The 12,199-nt window shown below is 40.6% G+C and overlaps 1 protein-coding gene across 1 annotated transcript in view; it reads left to right on the top strand.

Moving 5' to 3' along the window:
* Positions 1-12,199, top strand: part of rptor (regulatory associated protein of MTOR, complex 1) — a 499,208-nt gene that overhangs the window by 453,509 nt on the left and 33,500 nt on the right. The window lies entirely within an intron of this gene.

The raw sequence follows: 12,199 nt of genomic DNA, 5'->3' as shown, positions 1-12,199 counted from the left end.
CAATCCACTCCATTATGACCTTTTGCCTTAATGTCTACCTGCACTTCCCTTACACTGTAACTTTAATGCTTTATTCCACACTGTTTTACCTTGTACTACCTCGATGCACTGTGGTAATGAATTGAAGCTGATGATGCCAAGCTGTGACCACCATTGAGGCGGTGGCTCAGGTTTTAGTTGATTTTTTTAATATTTTTTGAGTTCATGGGGAGAGCTTTGGGATCAGAGAAGGTCGATAGGGGTCAGGACAAGGCTCTGGGAGATTAGAGGAATCTTGATTGCTAAGGATCGAGGCTGGAGGATGAAATCAGAATTCTGGAAGTGAAGGTCCAGTAGCTACTAGAGTCCTGGCTCTGTGAATTTCTGTGAGTCCACTGGGGCAGTCGAAGGCCCAATGTCTACGTGCTTACATTTGAATCTGAGCGTGTTGGAGGGAAGAGGCTGAAGAAAGCAGACTGCTTTGGGGTTAGAGAACTGTGAATGTGTCAGTGAGAGGGGAGGAACGGGCTTGCTCTGCTGTTGTTGCTTTGTAGCTTGTTGTGTTCTTCTATTGAGCTTTCTGGACACGCTATGTTGGTGCTGAAAAGTGTGGTGACACTTGTGGGCTGCCCCCAGCACACCCTTGTGTGTGTTGGTTATTTAATGCAAATGACACATATCACTGTATGTTTTGAAGTACACGTGATAGTAAACCATTTGGCGATTTAATTTCTAGCAACTGAATGCTCTTTTTCTCTACCCTTGCAACTCCGCCCATCAAAGTGCCATTCAAATAAAATTAATGCATTGGGCAGGAGTGAGAAGTCACATGAATAAATTAAATAGGTTCTTGATTAGTCAGGGCATCAAAAGTTATGGGGAGAAGGCAGGAGAATGGGGTTGAAGATAATGAGAATGAAGATAAACCAGCCATGATGGAATGGCAGACCAGGCCCATAGGTGAAATGGCCTAATTCGGCTCCTATATCTTACAGTATTAAAACAAGGGGGTGTTTGAATGTGAGATAAACTTTGGAAACAGAACAGACCAGGCAGAGTTCATCATGATAAAAGGCAATGGTGAACCATTCCTAGATAGAGAAACATCCTCGTCCCATTGACCTGCATCTAAACCAGAGTCCTCCAGACCTCTCCTATCCTTGTACTTATCCAAATTTCTCCTAAATATTTAAGTCAAGCCCGCCTCCGGCACTTCCGCTGGCAGCTCTTCATTGGGTTGTATCACAGATTATGTGCTGTATGTAGTAGGCGTGTTTGTAGTTACATAACATGACTATATTACTTACTTTAATTCTTCCCATGTGGACTCAATGTGGGCAAAATTTTCGTAACTCGGAACCAGATGTCGTTATGGATAAATTAAAGTTCAATGAAGAAAATCCTATCAGTCGGGAGTATTACCCATGTGTTTTATTCAGATTTGTAATTATTTGAGAAATCTGTTTCTCCTGCTTTTTTAATTCTCTCATGCAATGTGATCATCACAGCCTTTGTTGGTGTGCCACCGTAGTGTGGTTAGTGGGGCTTTCCAGAGTTCAATTCTGGCACCATTCTGTAAGGAGTCTCTGTACATCCTTCCCGTGGAGCATGGGTTTTCCCTGGGTGCCCCAGTTTCCAAAGATCTACTGGGTAAGTCGATTGGTCATTGTAAATTGTCCCATGATTAGATCGGTGTTAATTAGGCTTGTCGGGGTTGCTGGAATGGCAAACTTGAAGGGTTGAAAGGGCCTACACCGTGCTGTATTACTAAATACAATAAAGTAAAATAAATTGCCACTTCATTGCTTTATTGTCCATGCGAGAATGGGTAAGATATTCCAAGTCAAGATAGCGATTGACCTGGAAGGCACTTTGCAGATGATAACGTTCCCTTGCACTACCTGCTCTTACCTTCCTTGGTGTTATCAGTTGTGGGCAGAAGAATGTGAGGAGAGGAGAGATTGTACAAGCTGACAGGTGATAGGTGAGTCCTGATGGGTGAAAAGGTGAGTGAGCGAAGAAAGTTGAAGTGAGAAGCTAGGTGAGGATAGAGAGGAAGAGGTAAAGATCTGAAGAAGAAGGAAGCTGAGATGAGTCAGGTGGTTCGAAAGCTCTAGCCTTGACCTGTTCATCTAACCAATGTATTTAGGCCAATGAATTTCATGAGGAGTTAATCTGATTTTGCCTTCCAATTGTTTGGTGTGATTGGGATTTCATCATCCAAACAAAATTGTGTCTGGATTGTTGTGTGTTCAATCTATGAGGAGCTCTAATTGGAAGTGTACATGCTGTGATCTTCATCAAGCATCCCACTCCCCCTTCCCGGTGCATAGATCATTGATAGTGTAACTGGAGATGATCGGACCCAGGACACTATGCTGAGGAATTCCTGAAGCGTAGCCCCAATGGATTGATTATTGTCCTCCAATGACATTGGTCATCTTGCTTTGAGCTAGGTAAAATTCCCTTGGTGAATTCTCCTAATTTTCATTCCATTTAAGGCTCTGGTGCCATGCACAATCAAATGCTGCTTTGACATCAGCCATACTCACTCACCTGACGTCTGTAGCTTGGACCCAAGTAGTCCTGGTGAGATGTGAATTGGGCACTGTTGGGCATGTTATTGATAATTAAGTAGTGCCTTAATAATACTGTCAATAACACTTCCATCATTAAGCCGATGATAAGAGTGTGTTCTCTGCTTCATAATTCTATATCTCTGTAGGCTTGAAGGAAATTTGAGGCATAAAATGAGGAATTCTAAAACTCAGTCTAGTAATTGGCGAAGATATTGTCATAAGATGGCTGAAAGTTTGCAAGTTCAAAGCTGTAAGAGGAAAGCACATAAAAGCTCTGGCTGGTTGAGTGAGGGGTCTCTGAGCATATATTATTGATTTAACAAGAAGTACATTAGAGAGGAAATTCCTTTTTACTTTCCGGCATCTTGTGTATAAAGCTGGAAATAATGAATCATCCTGAAGAATTAATGAGCAAGTGACGCCAAGGGAATTAGTGTAGGCAGTGAAGAGTGCACTCGGGTTTTTGCAGGCATCTTTAGCTGGTAAAAAATGCATTGTCGGTGTGTGGAATTCAAGCTGAAGGAGAAAAGCTTTTATAACTATATTCCTGGTGAATCTCATGAGTGATGAGGCAATTGTAGAAAGTTATTTAATATGAAGTCTACAGCAGAAATGAGAAATAAATTAAGTTTCATTTTTTTCAACCTTTTAGTATTTCTGAAGAAGCCCGATAGTAATTCAACATACCGAGTAGAGAATAGCTTAATGGCATTGAACTAAGATAATTTGTTATGTAATGGTCTGAGTGCTTGGTTTTAACCAGATTTGACATGCTCAGGGATAAAAAGAGAATGGAGAAGAAATTTTGGCAGAATTGAATCAGATGTTAAAAGCTTTAAACAGCCCCATAGTTTCCAGAGAGTATTTGAGAAAATGCATACCAGTGAATATTAATGCTCACACAGGAATCTAATAGTTTGTCAACTCAAATCTTAGGTGTATCTGACTCAGTAATGGTGAATCACAACTTAAGATCATAGATTCATGTTGATTCCTCTAAGTACAACTTTGCACTTGATATCTAGTGGGTAATGGCATGAGAATTTCCTCTGTGTGTTCCATTTCCATTCCTTTTCTCATTTTTTTTTACTGTGTTTATGTAATTCCTTATTAAAGCACAAGGTTAATTCAGCTTCGAGGGCCACTGCAGTACTGAAAGAAAATGTTTGCATTAATAAATTATTCTAATGGAGTTCTTTAAATTTTTAGCAATCTTAAAATTAATTTCAGTTTCGCCTACTTGAAAAATCGCCCTCTCTGCTGTAATTCATATACCCCTAGTTTTTGAAGTCTCTTCATAACCTAACCTATATCAGATTTTGCATGGTTTTAATATCTTATTTAGGTGACTAGAATTAGACATATATCTCCATCAATTGCTTAACCGATATCTTATACAGTTTCTGTGTAGATGCACTCTGTGGCGACTTTACTAAGTACAGGAGTGGAATCCGGTTTGGACTTTTGCTGCTGTAGACCAGCCAAAATGCAGCATTGCTATGAGAAAACAAAGCATATACACACAGTGGCCATTTTATTGGGTACAGAAATGGAACCAGCTTGCAGTCTTCTGCTGTAGCCCATCCACTTGGAGGTTCAGAGATGCTCTCCTGCACATCGCCTTTGTAACATATGGTTGGTTATTTGATCTACAGTCACCGTCCTGTTGGCTCAAGCCAGTTTGGCCATCCTCCAATGACCACTGTCACTAACAAGGCATTTTCACCCACAAACTGCTGCTCACTGGATGTCATTTGCTTTATGCACCATTCTCTGTAAATTCTAGACTGACGTCTGTGAAAATCCTGGGAGATCAGCAGATACTGAGATACGCAAACCACCCCGTCTGGCACCAACAATCATTCCACAGTCAGAGTCCCTTAGATCACATTTCTTCCACATTCTGATGTTTGGTCTGAACAACAACTGAACCTCTCGGCCATGTCTGCATGCTTTTATGCATTGAGTAGTTGCCATATGATTGGCAGATTAGGTATTTGCATTAACAAGCAGACGTACGGGTGTACCTAATAAACTGGCCACTGAGATTCAAGTTGCTAATCACAAAAGGGGAGACTAAAGAAAAGGATTTGTTGATAGGATTAGATAGAGCTCTTGTTAAATAGAAATATCTGAAAAGCTTGTTTTTTGTGCTGTAAACAGTGTGTGATTATTCAAAGCCAAAGCAGAATCCCAATTAACTGTAATGGATTACCTATCATTAATCAAGCTTGTGAAGGTACCTGCATCTGTAAAGCCAGGTTTTTCTTTCTCTCCATATCACTGAAGGTTGTACAATTTTGGTTATACTCCATTTGTGTTCTGTTTTTCTCCCTAAAATGTACTGTAGCACATTTATCCATCTTAAATTCCATTTGTAATCTATCTGCCTTAATCTACCTGTCTTCTTGCAGATTCTGATATATTGCTCTAATGACCAAGTATTAACAGCAAATCTCAATATTGATTCTCATAATGGGCATTGAAACTAAACCACATCGTTGCTACGTATGTTCCTATAATTGATTTTCTAACTTTGTGCTATTACCTGTTCATTTGGTTCTTAAGTGGTTCCATAAAATTGCAGTTTTGAAAATCAACCACACCATGTTGTCCTACAAAAGCCTACAAAAAGTAGTGAATAGGGCACAGTCATTCACGGGGAAAACCCTCCCAACCATTGAGCATGTCTACGTAAAGCATTGTAACAGGAAAGCAGCAGTCATCATCACAGACCCCCACCGCCCAGCTCATACTCTCACCATACTACTGCCATCAGGAAGAAGGTACAGGAGCTTCAGGCCCCTCACCACCTGGTTCAGGAACAGTTATTACTCCTCAACCATCAGCTCTTGCACCAATGGAGATAACTTCACTTCCCCATCACAGAAATCTTCCCACAATCCACAGTCTCACTTTCAAAGACTCTTCATCTCATGCCCTCGATGTTTATTGCTTATGTATTTATTATTATTATTATTTCTTTCTTTTTGTATTTGCACAGTTTGTTGTGTTTTGCACACTGGTCGAACGCCCGGTCAGTGCAGTCTTTCATTGACTCTGTTGTGGATTTATTGAGTATGCTCGCAGTCTCAGGTTTGTACGTGGTGGCATTTATGTACTTCGATAATAAATTTACTTTGAACTTTTGAACTTTCTACATTGGGTAATTTATTTGAAAACCTTATGGAATTGTCTCTGTGTCGATTCCTGATGAGCCCTTACCCAGCAAGGAAGCATTAAGCGAACAACTGCACAAATTCATTGTTTTTTCCCCATCAGGTTCAGATTTATTATCACTGACTTGTATAGCCTGAAATCTGTTGTTTTGCAGCAGCAGTGCAGTGCAAAGACGTGGCCTAACTGTGAATTACAAAATGGTGCAAAACAAAAGCAATAATGTTCACAGACCATTCAGATATCTGACAGCAGAGGGGAAGAAGCTGTTTCTAAATAGTGTGTGTGTGTCTTGGTGCTCCTGTACCTCCTCCCTGATGGTAGAAACAAAAAGAGGGAGTGGTCTAGATGGCGAGGACCTTTTGTGATGAATACTACCTTCTTGAGGCAACACCTCTTGAAGATGTTCTCAATGGTGGAGAGATCTGTGCCTATAATTAAGCTACAACCCTCCACAGCCTCTTCCAATCTTGCGCATTGTTTTCTTTTGCATGTTGGTTTCTTGTCGTAGTTTTTCATTGATTCTACTGTATTTCTTTGCTCAACTGTGAATGCCTGCAAGAAAATGAATCTCAGGGTAGTATTTGGTGACATATCCATACTTTGATGATGAGTTGACTTTGAACTTTGGAGCATCCATACTAGACTGCGAGGCAACTGGTCAGAATGTTCTCCACATCTGTAGAAGTGCACACTTCTGTCGTTTAGCAATTTCTATGATGGCTTAGTTTTTCAAACAAAAACTTATTTCCTAAACAGAGTTTCTCTGCAATATTTGTAATCATGGTGCACTCATAAAGTTTGCAGCCTCTAACCATTACCTAGGTGCTTTCATAAACGAAGATGTTGTGCTGAAATTAAAGATGGTTGACTGCAGGGTATTGTTGCTCCTGCCAGTCTGTTAATCTTAGGAGTACTCAGCAATCTTCCACTTCCTGCTTATAAACTTCAGTAATCATGTTTGGATCTTTTGAAATCTAGATTAATTATGCATAATTAAAAATCTATTAATTCATTCTTTTTAAATAGCTTCAGTACATATTTTGACAAATTTGCAACAACCCCATTGGGTGTTCTTCTGCCTCCTGGTTGCCCCCCCCCACCCCATCTCCAATTGGCTTGTCTGAAAATATCATTGACTTCCATCCCATGAAATAAATGTATGTAAGGGTCAATTCTTAAAATATTTTGTCAGTCTAATGGTGTTTTCACTGCAGGTATAACCTAATCAATATAGAGTACAACCACAACAACAATGCTGGAAATAATCAGCAGGGCAGGAAACATCTGTGAAGAGAAAAGGAATTAATGTTTCAGATTTATAAAATTTCATGAGAACAAGGAAGAGTTAGAAGATGCATCAATGTATCTTTAAGGGTCTTGCTTATTTTCCACGGGTGGCGGAGTAGAGAAACATCCCTACCAAAGGAGGTGTAAGGTCACTCCGCTAACCTGCAGGTCGCCCTTGGGCAAGGTGTACCACCTGCTTAGCCTCCCGATCTGGGTCATGTGAAGCTATAGGAGCGGGTGGTGGACAGTCATATGAGCAGCTGGTGCATGTCACAAGTCCTGGTTATGCAACCACTGTTGCTAGGCAGACAGTCTCTGAAGAGTATTGATAATGGCTGGAGTGACCTGTCTTGTAGATACTGCCCAGAAGAAGGCAGTGGCAAGCCACTTTTGTAGAAAATTGACCAGGTCAAATGACCATGATCGTACAACATAATGATGGTGACTTATATTCCAAAGCCTTAAACACCTTTACCTCTCTCTCTCTCTCTAAAATGCTCCTCAAAACCTACTGTACCTCCTTAGCTAAGTCTTTACTAAAATGTCCGATATGGTCTGTTATCACATTCTGTTTGCTATCACTCCAGTGAATTGTCTAGGAATGGCAGCACAGTAGCATAATGGTTAGCATAAGGCTCTTACAGCATCAACAACCCATATTCAGTTCCGCCACTGTCTATAAGGACTTTGTACGTTCTCCCGTGACGGCATGGATTTCCTCCAGATGCTTCAGTTTCCTCCCACATTCCAGAAACGAGTTAGTGTGTCACACTGGTGTAAATAGACTGTGTGGTTCATTGGGCTAGAAAGGGCCTGTTACGGTGCTGTATCTTGAAATAAAATAAAATGATGTTTTGTTATAGATATAGTTGACAAAAGCAAGTGGTTGCGACAATATTTATTTTCCAGTAGGAAAGTTTAATTGTCAACGAGAATCTAAGATCGTCATTTTCAAGATTTGTTGATTGTATAGAGGTGTACACACCAGGAATAAACTCCAGTGAGGGTGCAGAGGATGCTTCCTGAGACAGAGAATCTCAGATATGAGGAGCCCAAGGAAGACTGGGTTTGTTTTCCTTGAAGCAGAGGTGGCTGAGGGGTAATGTGATGGAGGTCCACAAAACCATGAAATGCAATAAATAGGACTGACATTGATAACTGTTTTCTTATTGTACACCTTCTGTGACCAGTTAAGAAGCAAGAAAGAGGTTTAGAGGGGATATAGGAAAGACTTTTCTGCCCAGAGTTGGGAATGCTCTGCTAAAAGGGTGATAGAGGCAGAGACTTGCGCAACGGTTAAGAAGAATCCAGATGAACACTTGCATTGTCAAAACCAGACAGTGGTAACCTGGTACATCTTGATCAACATGGGCAGGTTGGGCTGAATCACCTGTTTCTGTACAGTGTTTCTGTTTCTGTACTGTGACGACTTGCAGAGAATGACGGTGATGAAAATCTCTCGCTTTTGCCTCAATTAAAAAGACTCAAGCCCAAAGTCAACTGTCTGTGATTAGAAACAAAATAACTCAAGTAATTTAAGAATAGGATCTCATTATCCACACTGTTGATATCACCTCGTTTTTCACTTTGTGACTTAAATGACAACTTGTTGAGAATTTTTGACATGACATACTGTTTTAATGGAGGGTCACACAATGTGAGCTGACCAAGCTGTGATCTGGCTGTGTATTGTAATTCCTGAGGTGACAGTGAATGCCAACTAGCTGAGAATAATTTGTAGCTTGTCTGGGTTAGGTATCTTTGATAAGGTGAAAAATGTAGCACAAAGCATATACACTTAGAGGCCATTTTATTAGGTACAGGGATAGAATCCTCTGGCCTTCTGCTGCTGTGGCCCATCCACTTCAAGGTTCAATGTGTTGTGCATTCAGAGAAGCTTTTCTGCACACCATTGTAACATGTGGTTGATATTGAGTTACTATCACCTTCCTGTCAGTTTGAACCAGTTTGTCCATTCTCCTCTGACCTCTCTCACTAACAAGGCATTTTCAACAACAGAACTGCTGCTCACTGGGTACTTTTTGCTTTTTCACACCATTCTCTGTAAACTCTAGAGACAGTTGTCCATGAAAATCCCAGGAGATCAGCCACCCCATCTGGTGCCAACAATCATTCCAGGGTCAAAGTCACTTAGGTCACATTTCTTCCCCATTCTGATGTTTGGCCTGAACAACCACTGAACCTCTTGACTACATCTTCATGCTTTTATGCATCGAGTTATTTTGCCAACAGGAAAGCTTAATTGTCAACAGAATCAAAAATCGACATTTTCAAGATTTGTTGATTGTATGGAGCTTTACACACCAGGAATGAACTCCAGTGAGGGTGCAGACAATGCTTCCTGGAAGAGATTTGATATTTACACTAATGAGCAGATATATAGATGTATCAAATAAAGCGGTCACGAAATATATATTTGTGTGAGTGTTGCAGTTAGAGTGTCATCTTTTCTGCACTCTCGTCTATACCTACTGCCTCAATAAAGCAACCAACATAATCAGAGACACCACCTACCCTCTCTTCTCTCCCCTTTCATCATTTAGAACATACAAAAGCCAGAAAGCACATACCACCGGACTCGAGGACAGCTTGTGTCCTCCTGTTGCAAGATTATTGACCAGTCCCCTAGTAATAACACAGGCCCTTAATCTCAAAATCTACCTTGTTTATGGCTTTGCACCTTCTTGTCTGCTGGCACTTCACTTTCTCTGTAACTGTAGCATTATAGTTTGGATATAGTTTTCCCTTCCCTTGTACTACCTCAGCGCACCATTGTACTGAAATAATCAGTATGGATAACATACAAACAAAAGTTTTTTTTGCTGTGCTTCAATATATGTGATAATAATAAAGCCATTTGCCAATTTTACTCAAATTCAAGAATGAATGTCTTGAGAGCCCAAAGAAAACATTAATTCCTTAATAATATATGCCACATTTTTAAATGCAGTGTATTTTAAGTCATAAGACATGGGAGCAGAATTAGGCCATTCAGCCCATTGAGTCTGCTCCAGCAAGCCATCATGGCTGACTTACTATCCCATTCTCCTGCTTTCTCTGCATAACCTTTGACACCTTGACTAATCAAGAACCTATCAAACTCTGCTTTAAATATGCTTAATGACCTGGCCTCTACAGCTGCCCATGGCAATGAATTGCACAAATTCACTATCCTTTGACAGAAGAAATGAATATTATTGCAAGGAAATATGATGTGTGGACTAAGTGAACACTTTTTACTGCGCAGCAACAATAAATTGAACATGCTGGGCATGGGCCATCCCTCAGTTCTCACTACTAAAGTCATTTAGTTTGATATTTGGCACCATGGTAGCATAGCAATTCATGTGATGCTAATACAGCACCAGCGACCTGGGATCAGTTCCCACCACTGTCTGCGAGGAGTTTCCCCATGTGGGTACTTCAGTTTCCTCCCCCATTTCAAAGATGTACAGATTGGTAGGGTGCAGTTGGGCTGGAAGGGCCTGTTACCTTGTTTTATCCCTAAATTAAATAACCAAAATAAAGCAAGGTCTTCTCAACGTACTCATATTTACTAGTTCATGAAGTGGATTTATTCCATTCAGTAAAGAAATTGTTCTTAAAAAGCACGCAAACTAGCATTGTTAATACAAGCAGTGGTGGGGCTCATCGCCAACAGTAATGAGACAACCTACAGAGAGGTGGTGGAGAGCTTGAGAACATAGGAGATGATTATCAACTTCAGGAGAACTCCCACCATTCACAACCCTCTTTACATCAACAGTACAGCAATGGAAACTGCAAGCAGTTTCAACCTCCTGAGAGTGCCCATCACACACAACCTTTCATGGTCCCAGAACACATCCTACACAGACAGGAAAGCTCACCAATGCCTCTACTTTCTGAAGAGGCTGAAGAGAGCTGGACTTGGAACATTTATGCTCACATCATTCTACAGATGCACAGTGCAGGGCATCCTAACAAGCTGCATTTCTGCATTGTACAGAAACTGCACTAGAGCAGACAGGAAGAGTCAAAACTGCCCACTGCATCACTGGCATTAGCCTAACCACATTCAAGGGCGTGTACACAGAAGGGGGCTGTAAAAGGGCCAGTAACATCATGAAGGATCTCACCCACCCGCTCATGGATTGTTTGTCCCACTCCCATCAGGGAGGAGGCTACAGAGCATCCACAACAGGACCACCAGATTCAAAAACAGTTACCTTCCCCAAGCAGTAAGGCTGAGCAACACCTCCACCCATTAACCCCACCTCTACTTTATTGTTTCCCATCAGTCGCCTTATGTACAATCTAGCGTCACTGAATGGACATACAATCAATTTATGTCTATAAGCTATTTATGTGTTTATATTTACTGTGTGTTTTGTATTATTATTATTATTGCTTACCTTATCTTTTGTGCTTTGTTTCTGTGATTGATCCGGAGTAACATTTATTTGGTTCTCTTTATATTTGTGTGCCCAAAATGACTTTAAACAATCTTGAATCTTGAAATGGCTGTAGATATATTCTCAAATAAAGCATTTCCCAGAAGGTTACCTTCCTGGGTGTGGACTGTTGGTCAGAATTGAAAAATGTCAAACAATGGTATGAAGGGAAGGGACCGGAATGCTTTAGATTCAGAATGTGATTTGTCATTTGGGAACCTAGAGACCCAGGCCATAAATCCTCAAAGCCAGCGCTCCAGGAAGAGAAACTGTGGAGATGGTTTAGTTCTTCGGTTTTGTTTATTACTTAAATATGAAAAAAAAATGTATTGATGACATGCTTGTTGGAGGTGGCATAAAACATTCATCTAGTTATGTTGTTTCCAAGCAAGCAAGTTGCCATGAAATGTTGCAAGTGTAGATATAATCAAGTATAGATATGCCTTTTGAGTTATTTAAATTAATTTTTATACACTGCTGCTGTGTAGTTGTGTTCTATACACTACTGGAATAACTACCAACAAATGGCAGGCTCTTCCTTGAATAGCCATGTTTAATTGTAGTAGCCTTAATTCCAGGAGTCCAAATCTGAAGTAGTAAATAGTTCAATGGCTAGGTAGATAAATCTGCTCAGGCAGTGTATCATGAATAGTGTAGGAACTCTGCTTTGGCTCTTAAAACCTTTTATTTTGTGTGGGTGGTTTGTGGTGCTGTACGAAT

Source organism: Hypanus sabinus, chromosome 23, assembly GCF_030144855.1.
Source record: "Hypanus sabinus isolate sHypSab1 chromosome 23, sHypSab1.hap1, whole genome shotgun sequence".
NCBI classification, from domain to species: domain Eukaryota; kingdom Metazoa; phylum Chordata; class Chondrichthyes; order Myliobatiformes; family Dasyatidae; genus Hypanus; species Hypanus sabinus.
This window is presented reverse-complemented; position numbering and strand designations above follow the sequence as displayed.